The following is a 21,811-nucleotide window of genomic DNA, read 5'->3' as shown; positions in this document are numbered from 1 at the left end:
GTTATTGACCCTCCTACTAAGGGGAAAAGTTCCTCTTTATCTACCCTATCTATGCCCCTCATCATTTTGTACACCTCAATCAGGTCCCCCCTCAGCCTTCTTTGCTCCAAGGAAAACAACCCCAGCCTGTTTAGTCTTTCTTCATAGCTGAGGCACTCCATCCCAGGTAACATCCTGGTGAATCTTCTCTGCACCCTCTCCAAAGCAATCACATCCTTCCTATAGTGAGGCGACCAGAACTGCACACAGTACTCCAGCTGTGGCCTCACCAGCGTTTTGTACAGTACCATCATAACCTCCCTGCTCTTATATTCTATGCCTCGGCTAATGAAGGCAAGTATCCCATATGCCTTTTTAACCACCTCATCTACCTGTTCCGCTGCCTTCAGGGATCTATGTACATGTACACCAAGGTCCCTCTGACCCTCTGTACTTCCGAGGGTCCTACCACTCATTGTGTATTCCCTTGCCTTATTTGTCCGTCCAAAATGCATCACCTCGCACTTTTCAGGGTTAAATTCCATTTGCCACTTTTCCGCCCATCTGACCAACCCGTTTATATCGTCCTGTAGCCTGAGGCTTTCCTCCTCGCAATTTACCACCCCACCAATTTTCGTGTCATCTGCGAACTTACTGATCATACCTTTTACATTCTCATCCAAATCATTTATGTAGATCACAAACAACAAGGGACCCAGCACCGATCCCTGAGGTACCCCACTGGACACAGGCTTCCAGTCACAAAAGCAACCTTCGACCATCACCCTCTGCCTCCTGCCACTCAGCCAGTTTAGGATCCAACGCGCCAAGGCACCCTGGATCCCATGGGCTCTTACCTTCTTGACCAGTCTCCTATGCGGGACTTTGTCAAAAGCTTTACTGAAGTCCATGTAAGCCACATCCACAGCATTTCCCTCATCCACCCCCCTAGTCACCCCCTCGAAAAATTCAATCAGATTTGTCAGACATGATTTACCCTTGACAAAGCCATGCTGACTATCCCCGATTAATCCTTGCCTCTCCAAGTGGAGACTAATTTTGTCCCTCAGAATTTTTTCCAATAATTTCCCTACCACAGATGTTAGGCTCACTGGCCTGTAATTCCCTGGTTTATCCCTGCTACCCTTCTTGTATAATGGTACTACATTAGCTGTTCTCCAGTCCTCTGGTACATCCCCTGTTTCATCATGTTTGGTATTCATGATAAAAAAAAGGTCAGGGAACGTCTGTTGAGAGAAACCGAACTAACATTGGAAATTGCTGTGAAAATATGCCACGCCAGCGAGCTAGCTCGAAAGCATGCGAAGACTTTCAGTGAAATCAATAATGATGCGATTGTAATGAGTGATAATGCTGCTGTCGGTGCTGTGTCCTACAAGGGGAAGAAACGTGGGCAGAACAGAAATGAAAAGCAATCGGAGGATTAAATTTTTAATTGTAAACGCTATGGTTACAAACACCAGTTAAGAAAATGCCCAGCGTTTGGAAAAATGTGCACAAAGTGTAATGGAAAGAATCACTTTGCCAAACAATGCTTTTCAAAACTAAAAACAAAGAAAGGGCAACGAGTTAATGTGATTGACGACACTGATTTAAGTGAGACATTTTTTGTATGAATGGTGTCATGTGACAATGTCAAAAATGATACAGAAAATGTGCAGCCCTCAGATATGGACAATGCTGAACATAAAATTAATGCAGTAAAAGAGGACAAATGGATGATCCGACTGTAGATAAATGGAGCATTAGTTACATTGAAACTGGACACTGGGGCAAAAGCAAATTTAATCAGTATGAGTGACATTAAAAACATGAAAGAAAAGCCCAAAATACAGAAAAAGTCAGTACTACTGAAGGACTATAATGGACAGAAAATAGATAGCTTAGGTGTATGCAGACATAAAGTGACAGTCAAAGACAAAGTGCATCATCTCATGTTTTCTGTTGTGGATGAAGGACTTGATTCACTACTGGGTGACAAAGCTTGTGAGGACTTAGAGCTGGGCAAGAGAGTATACCGTATAAACTGTGCCATAAGCAGACCAGATGACTCAGTGGATTCTGTAGTAAATCATTTCCAGGATGTGTTCAAAGGATTTGGAGTTCTACCATTCACTTACAAGATCCAGCTAAAGGAAGATGCTCAGCCAGTGGTACATGCTCCACGAAGAGTTCCAGCACCCCTGCGTGACCGGCTCAAGAATGAACTGGACAGAATGACCACACTAGGAGTCATCAGGAAAGTCGAAGAGCCAACAGACTGGGTTAACTCCATGGTATGTGTAAAGAAAAAGAACAATGATCTAAGAATATGCATGGATCCAAAGGACTTAAACACAAACATAAAACGTGAACACTACCAGATTCCCAAGCGAGAAGAAATCACCAGTGAAATGTCAGGTGCCAGATACTTTACAAAGCTCGATGCATCACAAGGATTTTGGCAACTAAAACTGGATGAAGAGAGCACCAAATACTGTACCTTCAACACACCATTTGGCAGGTATTGTTTCCTCAGAATGCCTTTCGGGATAATATCTGCATCTGAAATCTTTCATATCTGGGTTCCTGGTCAGAAATTCATTCTCCTGGGCCGATGTCCATTTCTGGATCTTATGGTGGCCTCCAACTTCACCAGTGCTTTCTGCCACACAACACTTCTCCACATTAACACCTCCAGCGTACCTCTCGGTTATTCTGCCCTCCCAAATCCCTTCAGAATGTCTGTCAACTTGCAAACACTGCCCTGACCATCTGCAAGTTTATTCTGGATGGTTGCATTGACATTCTGGGCCTTGACGGCACTACCATAGTGCCAATCTTAAAAATACATCACCCCAGATGGGACTCGAACCCACAATCCCTGGCTTAGGAGGCCAGTGCCTTATCCATTAGGCCACTGGGGCTGTATACAAAGCAATGAAAATCATGAGACTTAAGGGTCAGTTTGTGACCGCCAAATCATTATTTACAGGGCAAATTATTCTCACCGCAGACAGAAAATCTTTGATTAGGATTTAAAATGCACATCAGCTGCTGTGACTCTGATCTTCTATTCAGTTGCTGCAGTTTGAAGGTAACTTTGTCTAGTTTGCAGCCCATCCCCCATCGCTGCTGTTACCTGCTGAGTCTGTGACTGTCCCACTGGTTTATTTTGCTGCTGTCTGGGTTCCTGGTCAGAAATTCACTCTCCTGGGCCGACGTCCATTTCTGGATCTTATGGTGGCCTCCAACTTCACCAGTGCTTTCTGCCACACAGCATTTCTCCACATTTCCACAGAAATACCTCCAGCGTACCTCTCGGTTACTCTGCCCTCCCAAATCCCTTCAGAATGTCTATCAACTTGCGAACACTGCCCTGACCATCTACCAGTTTATTCTGGATGGCTGCATTGACATTCTGGGCCTTGACGGCTATATCATAGTTGTAGTGTATGTGCCTTTAAGAGCCCCAGGTGTGCTGTAATGCCGGTAATGGCCACTCGGGCTATATAAGCCTGTATATTGTGTATATCCGTTAGAACCCCCCCCCCAGACTTTGCTTAGTAAACAGCTGTGAACCAACTCCTCTCTTCAGTGTCTCTATCAACACACACACAACAGTGGCGACGAAGTGGAAACGGACTTACCTGCAATTCGGCAGCACCTCAAGAACATCGATTCCTCGGGCGTCCAGAAGACTCAAGAAAGTGAGAGAAGCTGTGGTTTCACCAGCTGACCAAGCTGGTGGCAGGTACTGCGCTAATCCTTCCTGGGCGCCAGGCTGGGGCTCCAGCGGCTGGCTCTACAGATAAGACAGGCAGCGAAATCGGAGGCAAGCAATAACGGACTGGGAGGGAGCACTCGGGAGACGGCCGGCGCTGCAAGCAGGTCGGCGTTCAGACCTGGAGAGAAAGTCCGGCGGGAACGAGTCTCCAACTGTGAATAAATTTTAAAAAGAGAACGGAAACCGTGGGAAACAGCGTTGTCATCGGCAGCAGCGGCGGGAAAGCGCGGGAAGCGCCATATCTTTTCTGCAGAACAGAAAGAAAAGCGTGGGAAGCGCCATATCTTTTCTAAGATGCCTAAGTCTGGCAATATTGATGCTTTTGATAGCGAAATAGAGGATTGGACCACATATGTGGAAAGAGTAGAGGTATATTGCACTGCAAATGGAATAGAAGATGAAAGAAAAAGCTTCAGTACTGCTGAACCTAATGGGCGCAAAGGCATGCGGGCTGTTACGAAATTTAATCACTCCAGCCAAACCAAAGGACAAGAATTTTAAAGAAATTGTTGATACCCTGCAGGAGCACTTAAACCCAACACCGCTGCTGATAGCGGAATGATTCAAATTCTCCAAGAGAAATCAACACAAGAATGAAAGTAACGCTGATTACCTCACCGAATTAAGAAAGCTATCAAAGTACTGCCAATTCGGGGCAGGACTAGCAGATTATCTTCGAGACAAATTCGTCTGCGGTCTCTTAAGTGAAGGAACACAAAAAAGGCTGCTTTGTGAAAAAGATTTAACACTGGACAAGGCTTTCAGTATGGCTGTATCATACAAAGCAGCAGCAAGAGGAGCTGCAGAGATACAACAAAAGACACAGGACTTCGGCACCCATGAAATGACACAGGGTTTCGAAAGATGTTATCGCTGCGGCAGATCCACCCATAACCAGAGGGACTGCTGGTTCAAGGACAAAGCATGCAGGCAATGCGGAAAGATTGGACACATTGCACAGGTATGCCGATCTGGACAAAATAAATCCACAGACAGAAAAAAAAAAATCAATAAAGAAAAGTACAGAAAGGTACAAATGATGACAGACAGCAGCTCCGAAGAGCAGAAAAGCGATAGTGACTCCGAAAACAAGAGACTAAGATGTCTCAAATTACATAATGTACTTGCCAAAGATGATTACCAAACCATTTGGGTTACCCTCACGATAGCAGGGTCCCCAGTTAAAATGGAACTAGATACAGGATCAGCTCTAACCGTAATAAATCGACAGGATTACGAGAGGCTATTTCCGCATATACCTTTAAAAGACGCATCCATTATCTTAAAAACATATACGGGGCAGAAAGTATACCCCAAAGGAAAAATAAGGGTGCCTGTTGTATACAACGGCAAAGAAATACAAAAGTTGTATTTATACATTCTACAAGATGGTGGTCCACCGTTGTTGGGACGTGAATGGATCAGAAAGATACGTTTAGACTGGCACTCCATTCAGGCACTGACGGTGACCAGTAAGGAAAAAAACAATGATGACATCATACCTGAACGATTAAAAGACACCTTGGCCAACGCCAAAGAAGTGTTTCAAGAGAAACTAGGAACCTTGAAAGGCATCACCGCCTCAATAAAAGTGGAAGATGCAGCAATTCCCAAGTTTTTTAAGGCAAGACCGGTGCCATACGCAATTCGTCCAGCAGTCGAGGCAGAGCTGGGGAATTTGGAAAAGGCAGGCATATTATCCAAAATAGATTGGAGCAAGTGGGCAACACCCATCGTTCCAGTCATGAAGAAAGCATTGAATAATGATAAATCTGAAGAACAGAGAAAAATTCGCATCTGTGGAGACTTCAAGGTGACTGTAAACCCGGTCCTTCACACAGTACAGTATCCTCTTCTGAGGAGAGAAGATATTTTCACCTCACTATCCGGAGGGAAACGTTTCACCAAAATTGACTTGGCACAGGCATATCTACAGATGGAGGTTGAAGAGGCCTCTAACAAATATCTCACGATAAATACACACAAAGGTCCATACCAGTACAATCGACTGGTTTTCGGTGTAGCATCCGCTCCAGCTATCTGGCAAAGAGCTATGGAGCAAGTCCTCCAAGGGATTCCGGGTACTCAATGCTACCTAGACGACATCCTTGTAACAGGAGAAAACGACAACGAGCACCTTGCCAATTTGGAGCAGGTGCTCACTAGGCTGAGAGAACGGGGCCTACGAGCAAATCACCCCATGTGTGAATTTTTCCAAAATCAAATATCATATTGTGGCCACATAATTAATAAGGAAGGGTTGCATAAGTCACCTGAAAAAATTGAAGCGGTCATAAAAGCCCCAGCACCTGAAAATGTTTCACAATTAAGGTCGTTCCTGGGATTAATAAATTACTATCATAAATTTTTACCGAACTTATCAACTCTTCTACACCCTCTTAATGAACTGCTACAAACAGGAGTGACTTGGAAATGGAACGAAGACTGTAAACGTGCCTTCCATAAATGCAAAGGCTTAATCACATCCGAAGAAGTTTTGGCTCATTACAACCCATCACTGCCAATCAGACTGGCGTGCGATGCATCCCCTTACGGCATAGGAGCAGTATTATCGCATAAATTCCCTGATGGCTCAGAACGGCCGATAGCTTTTGCGTCATGCTCATTAAACTCAGCTGAGCGTAACTATGCCCAAATCGACAGGGAGGCACTCAGCCTGATATGGGGAGTGAAGAAATTCAACCATTACTTACACGGACAAAAATTTACCTTGTTGACTGATCATCAACCCCTCATCTCCATATTCAACCCTAAAAAGGGTGTTCCCATTATGACAGCGCAAAGGCTACAGAGGTGGTCCCTTTATCTAGGGGCACACCAATACAACATAGAATACAAAGGATCAAAACAGCATGGGAATGCTGACGGTTTATCGCGCCTACCGTTGCCAACGGTAGAAGAGGCACCTACAGTAGACCCAGTGGAGATGTTCCACTCTACCATTGTGGAATGTCTACCAGTAACAAATTCTGCCATTGAAAGGGAGACGAGAAATGACCCGACTCTCTCACGGGTCTACGATTTAACAGTGAAGGGATGGCCGGCACATGGCGAACCACTGTTGCCAGCATTCTCGCAAAGAAGAGAACAGCTGTCAGTGTGCCGAGGAACCTTGATGTGTGGATCCAGAGTGGTGATTCCACCCAAACTCCAGGATAAAGTGCTAAAGGAGCTTCACGAGGGGCATCTGGGTGGAGTGAAAATGAAGAACCTAGCCAGGGCGTTTGTATGGTGGCCAGGTATCGATGGAGACATCAAAGAAATGACCAAGAGCTGCCTAGGATGCCAGAAGGTCCAAAACGCTCCACCACAAGCCCCTCTACATCCATGGGAGTGGCCCTCATCTCCCTGGCAAAGGGTACACATCGACTTTGCTGGTCCATTTATGGACTCAATGTTCTTAATCGCGGTTGATGCACACTCCAAGTGGCCAGAGGTAATAAAGATGTCCTCCACCACCACGGAAAAAACCATCACAGTATTAAGGACCATATTTGCCAGGAATGGGCTGCTGGAACAGATCTGTTCTGATAATGGACCGCAATTTGTGTCCGAAGAATTCAGGAAATTCTGAAAAAACAATGGGGTTAAGCACTACACGTCCGCCCCATACCATCCCACCACCAATGGATTGGCTGAAAGGTTTGTCCAGACCTTCAAGAAGGCCATAAAGGCCATGGGTAATGAAGACATAAAACTTCAACACAAGGTGGATAACTTCTTATTCGCATACAGGAATGCAACACATATGGTTACCAACCAAACTCCCGCCATGATGTTCTTCAATAGAAACCTAAGATGCCGGCTGGATTTGGTCAAGCCCAACATCAGAAGGGACGTGGAGAACCGGCAGTTTCAAGGCATGAATGAAAGGCCAACTAGAACCTTCCAGATAGGTCAACAAGTTTTAGCCCGGGACTACCGTACCGAGAAATGGCAGCCTGGAACTATCTGCACACGACTAGGACCACTGATGTACACCGTGGACATTGGAGAAAGCATAATAAGGCACCATGCTGACCAAATCATAGACTCATCCGAAAAGGGACAACCTACACCACAACTCTATACGTCTAACGATGAAGTAGAGATACCCATATCTACCTCCGATCCGGTGATACTGGAACCCGATGAACCCGACACTGGCATTCAAGCTGAATCAGCCTTGCCAAAAGAACCTACTACACCACCAGAAACGACTACACCACCGAGGCGTTATCCGGACCGAGTCACGAAGCCTCCTGAGAGACTGACTTATATTTGATTAACTGCAGCAATGTGTAGATTATTTTTCTTATAACATGTAATTAATAATTACTTAAAATATGATGTACTGGTTAACTAAAAGGGGAGGAATTGTAATGTATGTGCCTTTAAGAGCCCCAGGTGTGCTGTAATACCGGCTCGGGCGATATAAGCCTGTATGTCCGTTGGAACCACCCCCCCGCCAGACTTTGCTTAGTAAACACCGATAAACCAACTCCTATCTTCAGTGTCTCCATCAACACACGGACACTACAATAGTACCAATCTTAAAAATACATCACCCCAGATGGGACTCGAACCCACAATCCCTGACTTAGAAGGCCAGTGCCTTATCCATTAGGCCACTGGGGTTGTACATAAAGCAATGAAAATCATGAGACTTAAGGGTCAGTTTGTGAACGCCAAATTATTATTTACAGGGCAAATTATTCTCACCGCAGACAGAAAATCTTTGATTAGGATTTAAAATGCACATTGTTGGGTGGCTAATGAATCGATTCACCACATTCTTCCCATGTGGCCCGAATACTATGGTAGGTAATCAATCAAACCCAAACTGCACAGCCAGAGTAAAGTTTGTACAGGACACAATTTCAAACTTTGCAAATGACACAAAACTTGGAAGTGCAGTGAACAGTGAGGAGGATAGTGATAGACTTCAAGAGGACATAGACAGGCTGGTGGAATGGGCGGACATGTGACAAATGAAATGTAACGCAGAAAACTGATGCATTTTGGTAGAAGGAATGAAGAGAGGAAATATAAACTAAAGGGTACAATCCTAAAGGGGTGCATGAACAGACAAAACTACGGGTGTATGTTCACAAATCATTGAAGGTGGCAGGGCAGGTTGAGAAAGCAGTTAAAAAAGCTTACGGGATCCTGGGCTTCATGAATAGAGTTGTACAGTCATAGAGTCATAACGGCACAGAGGGAGGCCATTAAGCCCATCCAGTCCGTGCCGGCTCTCTTTAGAGCAATCCAGTCAGTCCCATTCCCCCGCTTTATTCCCATAGCCCTGCAAGTTTATTTCCCTCAAGTGCCTATCCAGCCTCCCCTTGAAAACATTGAGTGTCTCCACTTCCACCACTTCCAACGGCAGCGAGTTCCAGGTCATCACCATTCACTGTGTAAAAAAGTTTTTCTCACACCCCCCCTGTATCTCTTGCCCAATTCCTTAAGTCTGTGTCCCCTAGTCCTTGTACCATCAAGTAGTGGGAAGAGCCTTTCCCCGTCTAGCCTATCCAAACCCGTCATAATCTTGTACACCTCCATCAAATCACCCCTCAACCTCCTTTACTCTAACGAAAACAAATCCAGCTTCTCCAACCTGTCCTTATAGCTAAGATCCCCCATCCACGGAACCATTCTGGTAAATCTCCTCTGCACCTTCTCAAGGGCCTTCACATCCTTCCTAAATTGTGGTGACCAGAACTGGATGCAATACTCCCGTTGTGGTCCAACCAGCGCTTTATAAAGGTTCAGCATAACTTCTCTACTTTTGTATTCAAAACCTAAAACCTCTATTTATGAAGCCCAAGATCCCATATGCTTTGTTAACCACTCTCTCAATATGTCCTGCCACCGAGGTATAGAGTAGAAAATCGTGGAAATTATGATGAACCTGTATAAAACACTGGTTCGACCCCAACTGGAGTATTGTGTCCAATTCTGGGCACCGCACTTTAGGAAGGATGTGAAGGTCTTAGAGAGGGTGCAGAAAAGATTTACGAGAATGATTCCAGGGATGAGGGACTTTAGTTATGTCGATAGACTGGAGAAGCTGGGGTTGTTTTCCATAGAGCAGAGAAGATTGAGAGAAGATTTGATAGAGGTGTTCAAAATCATGAGGGGTCTGGACAGTGTAGATAGAGAGAAACTGTTCCCATTGGTGGAAGGGTCGAGAACCAGAGGACACAGATTTAAGATGATTGGCGGAACAGTCAAAGGCGACGTGTGGAATAACTTGTTCACTCAGGCTGGTGGAGGCAGATTCAATCACGGCTTTCAAAGGGGAATTGGATAAGTACCTGCAGGAAAAACATTTGCAGGGCTACGGGGAAGGGGCAGGGACAGTGGGACTAGCTGAAGTGGTATTGCAGAGAGCCGGCACGGGCTCGACGGGCCGAATGGCCTCCTTCAGTGCTGTAACCATTCTATGATAACCTTTTGGTCACCTGTCCTAGTATCTCCTTATGTGGCTCGGTGTCAAATTCTGTCTGATAATCGCTCCTGTGAGCCCCTTGGGGCGTTTTACTACTTAACAGACGCTATATAAATGCAAGTTGTTGCTGTAGATGGCTCTGGCACGGCACGTGAGCAGCGGCAGATATGATGGGTGAAAATAGCTTCCCTCTATGCTTAACTTTCCAGGATTAGGGAAATGTGAGGAATTTCATCGCGGTCAATTGTCCTCAGGTGGGGTGCTGTTTGTATTCTGCCCCAGTGGCCTAATGGATAAGGCACTGACCTCCGAAGCCAGGGATTGTGTGTTTGAGTCTCATCTGAGGTGATGTGTTTTTAATGATTGACACTATGGCGGATTAGACGGGGCAAGTGGTGGAAAGTACAGCCAGGCGGGGAGGCTGCATTAATCGTAACTTGTGAGCCAAGTTTCCGTCAAGGCCGTGGTGTCAATGCAACCATCCGCAATAAGCTCAAGGGTGGTAAGGGCCTTGTGGACAAGTGGATCAACATTTCGAGGAAGTGGGAGCAGGAATTTGGGAGGGCCGAGTGACCAAGAGGTTTGCTGGAGGTATTTCTGTGGAAATTTCCAGGGCTGACTGATGTAAACAAAGAGGTGGATGGTCAGTGGGCCCAGGTAACTTTAAACTTGTAGCTTGGGCTAGAATGCAACCACACAGGATCGTACCTATCAGCCAAGGTCCCAGACTCCTCCATCACCATCCCTGGGTATGTCCCGTCCCACAAGCAGGACAGACCCACCAGAGGTGGTGGCCCAGTGGTACACAGACAGGAGGGAGTGGCCCTGGGAGTTCTCAACGCTGACTCCTGTCCCCATGAACTTTCATGCCATCAGGTGGACTTCAATGTCCATCACCATAAGAACATAAGAAGTAGGAGCAGGAGTCGACCATACAGCCCTTCGAGCCTGCTCCGCCATTCAATAAGATCATGACTGATCTTCGACCTCAACTCCACTTTCCCGCCCGACCCCATATCCCTTGTTCCCCCTAGAGTCCAAATATCTATCTATCCCAGCCTTGAATATAGTCCACGACTCAGCATCCTTCGGGGCAGAGAATTCCAAACATTCACAACCCTCTGAGTGAAGAAATTCCTCCTCATCTCAGTCTTAAATGGTCGACCCCTTATCCTGGGATTGTGACCCCTGGTTCTAGACACTCAACCCAGGGGAAACAACCTCTCAGCATCTACCCTGTCAATCCCACTCAAAATCTTATATGTTTCAGTGAGATCACCTCTCATTCTTCTAAAATCCAGAGAGTATCGGCCCATTCTACACAATCTCTCATCATAGGACAGCCCTCTCATCCCAGGAATCAATCTAGTGAACCTTCGTTGCACCGCCTCTAAGGCAAGTATATCCTTCCTTAGATAAGGAGACCAGAACTGTGCGCAGTACTCCAGGTGTGGTCTCACCAAAGCCCTGTACAATTGTAGTAAGACTTCCTTACTCTTGTGTTCCAACACCCTTGCAATAAAGACCAACATGCCATTTGCCTTCCTAATTGCTTGCTGTACCTGCATGCTAACTCTCTGTGTTTCCTGTACGAGGACACCTAAATCTCTCTGAACACCAACATTTAATAATTTCTCACCATTTAAAAAATATTCTGTTTTTCTATTCTTCCTAACAAAGTGAATAACCTCACCTTTCCTCACATTATTCTCTATCTCCCACCTTATTGCCCACTCACTTAATCTGTCTAGATCCCTTTGCAGGCTCCTTGTGTCCTCCTCACAGCTTACTTTTCCACCCAGCTTTGTATCGTCAGCAAATCTGGATACATTGTCCTCGGTCCCTTCATCTAAGTCATTAATATAGATTGTGAATAGCTGAGGCCCAAGCATCCCACTAGTTACAGCCTGCCAACCGGAAAATGACCCGTTTATCCCTACCCGCTGTTTTCTGTCTGTTAGCCACTCCTCTATCCATGCTAATATATTACCCCAACCCCAGGATACCTTATCTTGCGTAGTGTTGTGGTTGTTGGAGGTCAATCACCTCAGCCCCAGGACATCGCTGCAGGAGTTCCTCAGGGCAGCAGGTCACCACCACCTTCTCAAGGGCAATTAGGGATGGGTAATAAATGCTGGCCTTGCCAACGACGCCCACATCCCAGGAAGAAATCAAAATAAAACATTTTACGTTGCACCTGATTGAATGCCTTTTGGAAATGCAAATATACGACATCCACTGGTTCCCATTTATCTACCCTGCTAGTTACATCCTCAAAATACTCCAATAAATTTGTTAAACACAATTTCCCTTTCACAAAAACCTAATCATATGATTTTCTGAGTGCATTGTTACCACTTCCTCAATAATGGATTCCAACATTTTCCCGATGACTGATGTCAGGCTAACTGGCCCGTCTTCTCTCTCCCTCCTTCTTGTGGATGATTGCATTGACCTTACGGCCTTGTTGGAATCTTGGCTACAGGTGTTTATACAATCCTCCTTAATGCATCCTCCCCGCCTGGCAGCACCTTCCACCACTTGCCCCGCCTCAACTGCCGTTGTGTCAATCATTAAAAACACATCACCCCAGATGAGACTCGAACCCACAATCCCTGGCTTAGGAAGTCAGTGCCTTACCTATTGGGCCACTGGGGCTGAATACAGAAGATAATCCGCCTGAGGGCAATTGACCACTCCGAAATGTGACATCTGCCTCAGTTTCAGAGTCTTCGAAAGTTCAGCAGAGATGGGAGCTATTTTCACCCATCATATCTGTCACTGCTCGCGCCATACCAGAGCCACCTACAACAACTTGTATTTATATAGTGCCTTTAACATAGTAAAATATTCCAAGGCGCTTCACAGGAGCGATTATCAAACAAAATTTGACACCGAGCCACATAAGGAGATATTAGGACAGGAGTCCTGAACCTTGGTCAAAGAGGTAGGTTTTAAGGAACATTTAAAGGAGGAGAGAGAGGCAGAGATGTTTAGGGAGATACCGTGCCCACTGTCCATTCCCCGACCCTGCCCGCTCTTTGTTTTCAGCAGTGAGCCCTGGAACTTTGCTCAAATTTGATTCCCAATTCCTAGCCTTCTCTGCCATCAATACTAAACTGCTCCACTGGACAACTCAGCTGCTGTGACTCTGATCTTCTATTCAGTTGCTTCAGTTTGAAGGTAACTTTGTCCAGTTTGCAGCCCATCCCCCATCGCTGCTGTGTCTGTGACTGTCCCACTGGTTTATTTTGCTGCTGTCCGGGTCCTGACCAGAAATTCACTCTCCTGGGCCGACATCCATTTCTGGATCTTATGGTGGCCTCCAACTTCACCACTGCTTTCTGCCACACAACACTTCTCCACATTAACACCTCCAGCGTACCTCTCGGTTACCCTGCCCTCCCAAATCTCTTCAGAATATTTATCAACTTGCGAACACTGCCCTGACCATCGACGAGTTTATTCTGGATGGTTGCATTGACATTCTGGGCCTTGACGGCTATACCATAGTGCCAATCTTAAAAACATATCACCCCAGATGGAACTCGAACCCACAATCCCTGGCTTAGGAGGCCAGTGCCTTATCCATTAGGCCACTGGGGCTGTATACAAAGTAATGAAAATCATGAAACTTAAGGGTCAGTTTGTGACTGCCAAATCATTATTTACAGGGCAAATTATTCTCACCGCAGACAGAAAATCTTTGATTAGGATTTAAAATGCACATTGTTGGGTGGCTAATGAATCGATTCACCCCATTCTCCCCATGTGGCCCGAATACGACGGTAGGTAATCAATCAAACCCAAACTGCACAGCCAGAGTAAAGTTTGTACAGGACACAATTTCAAACTTTGCAGATGACACAAAACTTGGAAGTGCAGTGAACAGTGAGGAGGATAGTGATAGACTTCAAGAGGACATAGACAGGCTGGTGGAATGGGCGGACACGTGACAAATGAAAGTTAACGCAGAAAACTGATACATTTTGCTAGAAGGAATGAAGAGAGGAAATATAAACTAAAGGGTACAATTCTAAAGTGGGTGCATGAACAGACAGAACTAGGGGTGTATGTACACAACTCATTGAAGGTGGCAGGGCAGGTTGAGAAAGCAGTTAAAAAAGCTTACGGGATCCTGGGCTTCATGAATAGAGTTGTACAGTCATAGAGTCATAACGGCACAGAGGGAGGGCATTCAGCCCATCCAGTCCGTGCCGGCTCTTTTTAGAGCAATCCAGTCAGTCCCATTCCCCCGCTTTATTCCCATAGCCCTGCAAGTTTATTTCCCTCAAGTGCCTATCCAGCCTCCCCTTGAAAACATTGAGTGTCTCCACTTCCACCACTTCCATCGGCAGCGAGTTCCAGGTCATCACCATTCACTGTGTAAAAAAGTTTTTCTCACACCCCCCCTGTATCTCTTGCCCAATTCCTTAAGTCTGTGTCCCCTAGTCCTTGTACCATCAAGTAGTGGGAAGAGCCTTTCCCCGTCTAGCCTATCCAAACCCGTCATAATCTTGTACACCTCCATCAAATCACCCCTCAACCTCCTTTACTCTAACGAAAACAAATCCAGCTTCTCCAACCTGTCCTTATAGCTAAGATCCCCCATCCACGGAACCATTCTGGTAAATCTCCTCTGCACCTTCTCAAGGGCCTTCACATCCTTCCTAAATTGTGGTGACCAGAACTGGATGCAATACTCCCGTTGTGGTCCAACCAGCGCTTTATAAAGGTTCAGCATAACTTCTCTACTTTTGTACTCAAAACCTAAAACCTCTATTTATGAAGCCCAAGATCCCATATGCTTTGTTAACCACTCTCTCAATATGTCCTGCCACCGAGGTATAGAGTAGAAAATCGTGGAAATTATGATGAACCTGTATAAAACACTGGTTCGACCCCAACTGGAGTATTGTGTCCAATTCTGGGCACCGCACTTTAGGAAGGATGTGAAGGTCTTAGAGAGGGTGCAGAAAAGATTTACGAGAATGATTCCAGGGATGAGGGACTTTAGTTATGTCGATAGACTGGAGAAGCTGGGGTTGTTTTCCATAGAGCAGAGAAGATTGAGAGAAGATTTGATAGAGGTGTTCAAAATCATGAGGGGTCTGGACAGTGTAGATAGAGAGAAACTGTTCCCATTGGTGGAAGGGTCGAGAACCAGAGGACACAGATTTAAGATGATTGGCGGAACAGTCAAAGGCGACGTGTGGAATAACTTGTTCACTCAGGCTGGTGGAGGCAGATTCAATCACGGCTTTCAAAGGGGAATTGGATAAGTACCTGCAGGAAAAACATTTGCAGGGCTACGGGGAAGGGGCAGGGACAGTGGGACTAGCTGAAGTGGTATTGCAGAGAGCCGGCACGGGCTCGACGGGCCGAATGGCCTCCTTCAGTGCTGTAACCATTCTATGATAACCTTTTGGTCACCTGTCCTAGTATCTCCTTATGTGGCTCGGTGTCAAATTCTGTCTGATAATCGCTCCTGTGAGCCCCTTGGGGCGTTTTACTACTTAACAGACGCTATATAAATGCAAGTTGTTGCTGTAGATGGCTCTGGCACGGCACGTGAGCAGCGGCAGATATGATGGGTGAAAATAGCTTCCCTCTATGCTTAACTTTCCAGGATTAGGGAAATGTGAGGAATTTCATAGCGGTCAATTGTCCTCAGGTGGGGTGCTGTTTGTATTCTGCCCCAGTGGCCTAATGGATAAGGCACTGACCTCCGAAGCCAGGGATTGTGTGTTTGAGTCTCATCTGAGGTGATGTGTTTTTAATGATTGACACTATGGCGGATTAGACGGGGCAAGTGGTGGAAAGTACAGCCAGGCGGGGAGGCTGCATTAATCGTAACTTGTGAGCCAAGTTTCCGTCAAGGCCGTGGTGTCAATGCAACCATCCGCAATAAGCTCAAGGGTGGTAAGGGCCTTGTGGACAAGTGGATCAACATTTCGAGGAAGTGGGAGCAGGAATTTGGGAGGGCCGAGTGACCAAGAGGTTTGCTGGAGGTATTTCTGTGGAAATTTCCAGGGCTGACTGATGTAAACAAAGAGGTGGATGGTCAGTGGGCCCAGGTAACTTTAAACTTGTAGCTTGGGCTAGAATGCAACCACACAGGATCGTACCTATCAGCCAAGGTCCCAGACTCCTCCATCACCATCCCTGGGTATGTCCCGTCCCACAAGCAGGACAGACCCACCAGAGGTGGTGGCCCAGTGGTACACAGACAGGAGGGAGTGGCCCTGGGAGTTCTCAACGCTGACTCCTGTCCCCATGAACTCTCATGCCATCAGGTGGACTTCAATGTCCATCACCATAAGAACATAAGAAGTAGGAGCAGGAGTCGACCATACAGCCCTTCGAGCCTGCTCCGCCATTCAATAAGATCATGACTGATCTTCGACCTCAACTCCACTTTCCCGCCCGACCCCATATCCCTTGTTCCCCCTAGAGTCCAAATATCTATCTATCCCAGCCTTGAATATAGTCCACGACTCAGCATCCTTCGGGGCAGAGAATTCCAAACATTCACAACCCTCTGAGTGAAGAAATTCCTCCTCATCTCAGTCTTAAATGGTCGACCCCTTATCCTGGGATTGTGACCCCTGGTTCTAGACACTCAACCCAGGGGAAACAACCTCTCAGCATCTACCCTGTCAATCCCACTCAAAATCTTATATGTTTCAGTGAGATCACCTCTCATTCTTCTAAAATCCAGAGAGTATCGGCCCATTCTACACAATCTCTCATCATAGGACAGCCCTCTCATCCCAGGAATCAATCTAGTGAACCTTCGTTGCACCGCCTCTAAGGCAAGTATATCCTTCCTTAGATAAGGAGACCAGAACTGTGCGCAGTACTCCAGGTGTGGTCTCACCAAAGCCCTGTACAATTGTAGTAAGACTTCCTTACTCTTGTGTTCCAACACCCTTGCAATAAAGGCCAACATGCCATTTGCCTTCCTAATTGCTTGCTGTACCTGCATGCTAACTCTCTGTGTTTCCTGTACGAGGACACCTAAATCTCTCTGAACACCAACATTTAATAGTTTCTCACCATTTAAAAAATATTCTGTTTTTCTATTCTTCCTAACAAAGTGAATAACCTCACCTTTCCTCACATTATTCTCTATCTCCCACCTTATTGCCCACTCACTTAATCTGTCTAGATCCCTTTGCAGGCTCCTTGTGTCCTCCTCACAGCTTACTTTTCCACCCAGCTTTGTATCGTCAGCAAATCTGGATACATTGTCCTCGGTCCCTTCATCTATGTCATTAATATAGATTGTGAATAGCTGAGGCCCAAGCATCCCACTAGTTACAGCCTGCCAACCGGAAAATGACCCGTTTATCCCTACCCGCTGTTTTCTGTCTGTTAGCCACTCCTCTATCCATGCTAATATATTACCCCAACCCCAGGATACCTTATCTTGCGTAGTGTTGTGGTTGTTGGAGGTCAATCACCTCAGCCCCAGGACATCGCTGCAGGAGTTCCTCAGGGCAGCGGATCACCACCACCTTCTCAAGGGCAATTAGGGATGGGTAATAAATGCTGGCCTTGCCAACGACGCCCACATCCCAGGAAGAAATCAAAATAAAACATTTTACGTTGCACCTGATTGAATGCCTTTTGGAAATGCAAATATACGACATCCACTGGTTCCCATTTATCTACCCTGCTAGTTACATCCTCAAAATACTCCAATAAATTTGTTAAACACAATTTCCCTTTCACAAAAACCTAATCATATGATTTTCTGAGTGCATTGTTACCACTTCCTCAATAATGGATTCCAACATTTTCCCGATGACTGATGTCAGGCTAACTGGCCTGTCTTCTCTCTCCCTCCTTCTTGTGGATGATTGCATTCACCTTACGGCCTTGTTGGAATCTTGGCTACAGGTGATTATACAATCCTCCTTAATGCAGCCTCCCCGCCTGGCAGCACCTTCCACCACTTGCCCCGCCTCAACTGCCGTTGTGTCAATCATTAAAAACACATCACCCCAGATGGGACTCGAACCCACAATCCCTGGCTTAGGAAGCCAGTGCCTTACCTATTGGGCCACTGGGGCTGAATACAGAAGATAACCCGCCTGAGGACAATTGACCGCTCCGAAATGTGACATCTGCCTCAGTTTCAGAGTCTTCGAAAGTTCAGCAGAGATGGGAGCTATTTTCACCCATCATATCTGTCACTGCTCGCGCCATACCAGAGCCACCTACAACAACAACTTGCATTTATATAGCGTCGTTAACATAGTAAAATATTCCAAGGCGCTTCACAGGAGCGATTATCAAACAAAATTTGACACCGAGCCACATAAGGAGATATTAGGACAGGAGTCCTGAACCTTGGTCAAAGAGGTAGGTTTTAAGGAACATTTAAAGGAGGAGAGAGAGGCAGAGATGTTTAGGGAGATACCGTGCCCACTGTCCATTCCCCGACCCTGCCCGCTCTTTGTTTTCAGCAGTGAGCCCTGGAACTTTGCTCAAATTTGATTCCCAATTCCTAGCCTTCTCTGCCATCAATACTAAACTGCTCCACTGGACAACTCAGCTGCTGTGACTCTGATCTTCTATTCAGTTGCTTAAGTTTGAAGGTGACTTTGTCCAGTTTGCAGCCCATCCCCCATCGCTGCTGTGTCTGTCCCACTGGTTTATTTTGCTGCTGTCCGGGTCCTGACCAGAAATTCACTCTCCTGGGCCGACATCCATTTCTGGATCTTATGGTGGCCTCCAACTTCACCACTGCTTTCTGCCACACAACACTTCTCCACATTAACACCTCCAGCGTACCTCTCGGTTACTCTGCCCTCCCAAATCTCTTCAGAATATTTATCAACTTGCAAACACTGCCCTGACCATCGACGAGTTTATTCTGGATGGTTGCATTGACATTCTGGGCCTTGACGGCTATACCATAGTGCCAATCTTAAAAACATATCACCCCAGATGGGACTCGAACCCACAATCCCTGGCTTAGGAGGCCAGTGCCTTATCCATTAGGCCACTGGGGCTGTATACAAAGTAATGAAAATCATGAAACTTAAGGGTCAGTTTGTGACTGCCAAATCATTATTTACAGGGCAAATTATTCTCACCGCAGACAGAAAATCTTTGATTAGGATTTAAAATGCACATTGTTGGGTGGCTAATGAATCGATTCACCCCATTCTCCCCATGTGGCCCGAATACGACGGTAGGTAATCAATCAAACCCAAACTGCACAGCCAGAGTAAAGTTTGTACAGGACACAATTTCAAACTTGGCAGATGACACAAAACTTGGAAGTGCAGTGAACAGTGAGGAGGATAGTGATAGACTTCAAGAGGACATGGACAGGCTGGTGGAATGGGTGGACACGTGACAAATGAAAGTTAACGCAGAAAACTGATACATTTTGCTAGAAGGAATGAAGAGAGGAAATATAAACTAAAGGGTACAATTCTAAAGTGGGTGCATGAACAGACAGAACTAGGGGTGTATGTACACAACTCATTGAAGGTGGCAGGGCAGGTTGAGAAAGCAGTTAAAAAAGCTTACGGGATCCTGGGCTTCATGAATAGAGTTGTAGAGTCATCGAGTCATAACGGCACAGAGGGAGGCCATTCAGCCCATCCAGTCCGTGCCGGCTCTCTTTAGAGCAATCCAGTCAGTCCCATTCCCCCGCTTTATTCCCATAGCCCTGCAAGTTTATTTCCCTCAAGTGCCTATCCTGTCTCCCCTTGAAAACATTGAGTGTCTCCACTTCCACCACTTCCGTCGGCAGCGAGTTCCAGGTCATCACCATTCACTGTGTAAAAAAGTTTTTCTCACATCCCCCCTGTATCTCTTGCCCAATGCCTTAAATCTGTGTCCCCTGGTCCTTGTGCCATCAACTAGTGGGAAGAGCCTTTCCCCGTCTAGCCTATCCAAACCCGTCATAATCTTGTACACCTCTATCAAATCACCCCTCAACCTCCTTTACTCTAACGAAAACAAATCCAGCTTCTCCAACCTGTCCTTATAGCTAAGATCCCCCATCCACGGAACCATTCTGGTAAATCTCCTCTGCACCTTCTCAAGGGCCTTCACATCCTTCCTAAATTGTGGTGACCAGAACTGGATGCAATACTCCCGTTGTGGTCCAACCAGCGCTTTATAAAGGTTCAGCATAACTTCTCTACTTTTGTACTCAAAACCTAAAACCTCTATTTATGAAGCCCAAGATCCCATATGCTTTGTTAACCACTCTCTCAATATGTCCTGCCACCGAGGTATAGAGTAGAAAATCGTGGAAATTATGATGAACCTGTATAAAACACTGATTCGACCCCAACTGGAGTATTGTGTCCAATTCTGGGCACCGCACTTTAGGAAGGATGTGAAGGTCTTGGAGAGGGTGCAGAAAAGATTTACGAGAATGATTCCAGGGATGAGGGACTTTAGTTATGTCGATAGACTGGAGAAGCTGGGGTTGTTTTCCATAGAGCAGAGAAGATTGAGAGAAGATTTGATAGAGGTGTTCAAAATCATGAGGGGTCTGGACAGTGTAGATAGAGAGAAACTGTTCCCATTGGTGGAAGGGTCGAGAACCAGAGGACACAGATTTAAGATGATTGGCGGAACAGTCAAAGGCGACGTGTGGAATAACTTGTTCACTCAGGCTGGTGGAGGCAGATTCAATCACGGCTTTCAAAGGGGAATTGGATAAGTACCTGCAGGAAAAACATTTGCAGGGCTACGGGGAAGGGGCAGGGACAGTGGGACTAGCTGAAGTGGTATTGCAGAGAGCCGGCACGGGCTCGACGGGCCGAATGGCCTCCTTCAGTGCTGTAACCATTCTATGATAACCTTTTGGTCACCTGTCCTAGTATCTCCTTATGTGGCTCGGTGTCAAATTCTGTCTGATAATCGCTCCTGTGAGCCCCTTGGGGCGTTTTACTACTTAACAGACGCTATATAAATGCAAGTTGTTGCTGTAGATGGCTCTGGCACGGCACGTGAGCAGCGGCAGATATGATGGGTGAAAATAGCTTCCCTCTATGCTTAACTTTCCAGGATTAGGGAAATGTGAGGAATTTCATAGCGGTCAATTGTCCTCAGGTGGGGTGCTGTTTGTATTCTGCCCCAGTGGCCTAATGGATAAGGCACTGACCTCCGAAGCCAGGGATTGTGTGTTTGAGTCTCATCTGAGGTGATGTGTTTTTAATGATTGACACTATGGCGGATTAGACGGGGCAAGTGGTGGAAAGTACAGCCAGGCGGGGAGGCTGCATTAATCGTAACTTGTGAGCCAAGTTTCCGTCAAGGCCGTGGTGTCAATGCAACCATCCGCAATAAGCTCAAGGGTGGTAAGGGCCTTGTGGACAAGTGGATCAACATTTCGAGGAAGTGGGAGCAGGAATTTGGGAGGGCCGAGTGACCAAGAGGTTTGCTGGAGGTATTTCTGTGGAAATTTCCAGGGCTGACTGATGTAAACAAAGAGGTGGATGGTCAGTGGGCCCAGGTAACTTTAAACTTGTAGCTTGGGCTAGAATGCAACCACACAGGATCATACCTATCAGCCAAGGTCCCAGACTCCTCCATCACCATCCCTGGGTATGTCC

General features: G+C 46.2%; 5 non-coding genes across 5 annotated transcripts; all 5 read right to left on the bottom strand.

The window, feature by feature from the left end:
- Positions 1–2,833: 2,833 nt before the first annotated feature.
- trnar-ccu (transfer RNA arginine (anticodon CCU)) lies at positions 2,834–2,906 on the bottom strand. The gene has a single exon. It is a non-coding gene; the product is annotated as a tRNA-Arg (tRNA).
- A 5,425-nt stretch (positions 2,907–8,331) lies between these two features.
- On the bottom strand, positions 8,332–8,404 carry trnar-ucu (transfer RNA arginine (anticodon UCU)). Its single transcript has one exon. It is a non-coding gene; the product is annotated as a tRNA-Arg (tRNA).
- Positions 8,405–13,750: 5,346 nt separating this feature from the next.
- trnar-ccu (transfer RNA arginine (anticodon CCU)) lies at positions 13,751–13,823 on the bottom strand. Its single transcript has one exon. It is a non-coding gene; the product is annotated as a tRNA-Arg (tRNA).
- A 4,399-nt stretch (positions 13,824–18,222) lies between these two features.
- trnar-ccu (transfer RNA arginine (anticodon CCU)) lies at positions 18,223–18,295 on the bottom strand. Its single transcript has one exon. It is a non-coding gene; the product is annotated as a tRNA-Arg (tRNA).
- Positions 18,296–19,167: 872 nt separating this feature from the next.
- On the bottom strand, positions 19,168–19,240 carry trnar-ccu (transfer RNA arginine (anticodon CCU)). Its single transcript has one exon. It is a non-coding gene; the product is annotated as a tRNA-Arg (tRNA).
- Between the last annotated feature and the right edge of the window lie 2,571 nt (positions 19,241–21,811).

The sequence above is a fragment of the Somniosus microcephalus genome, chromosome 28, assembly GCF_052327205.1.
Source record: "Somniosus microcephalus isolate GS21.2 chromosome 28, FLI_Smic_1.0, whole genome shotgun sequence".
In the NCBI taxonomy this organism is placed as follows: domain Eukaryota; kingdom Metazoa; phylum Chordata; class Chondrichthyes; order Squaliformes; family Somniosidae; genus Somniosus; species Somniosus microcephalus.
Note: the sequence above shows the minus strand (reverse complement) of the source record. Positions and strands in the feature narration are given on the sequence as shown.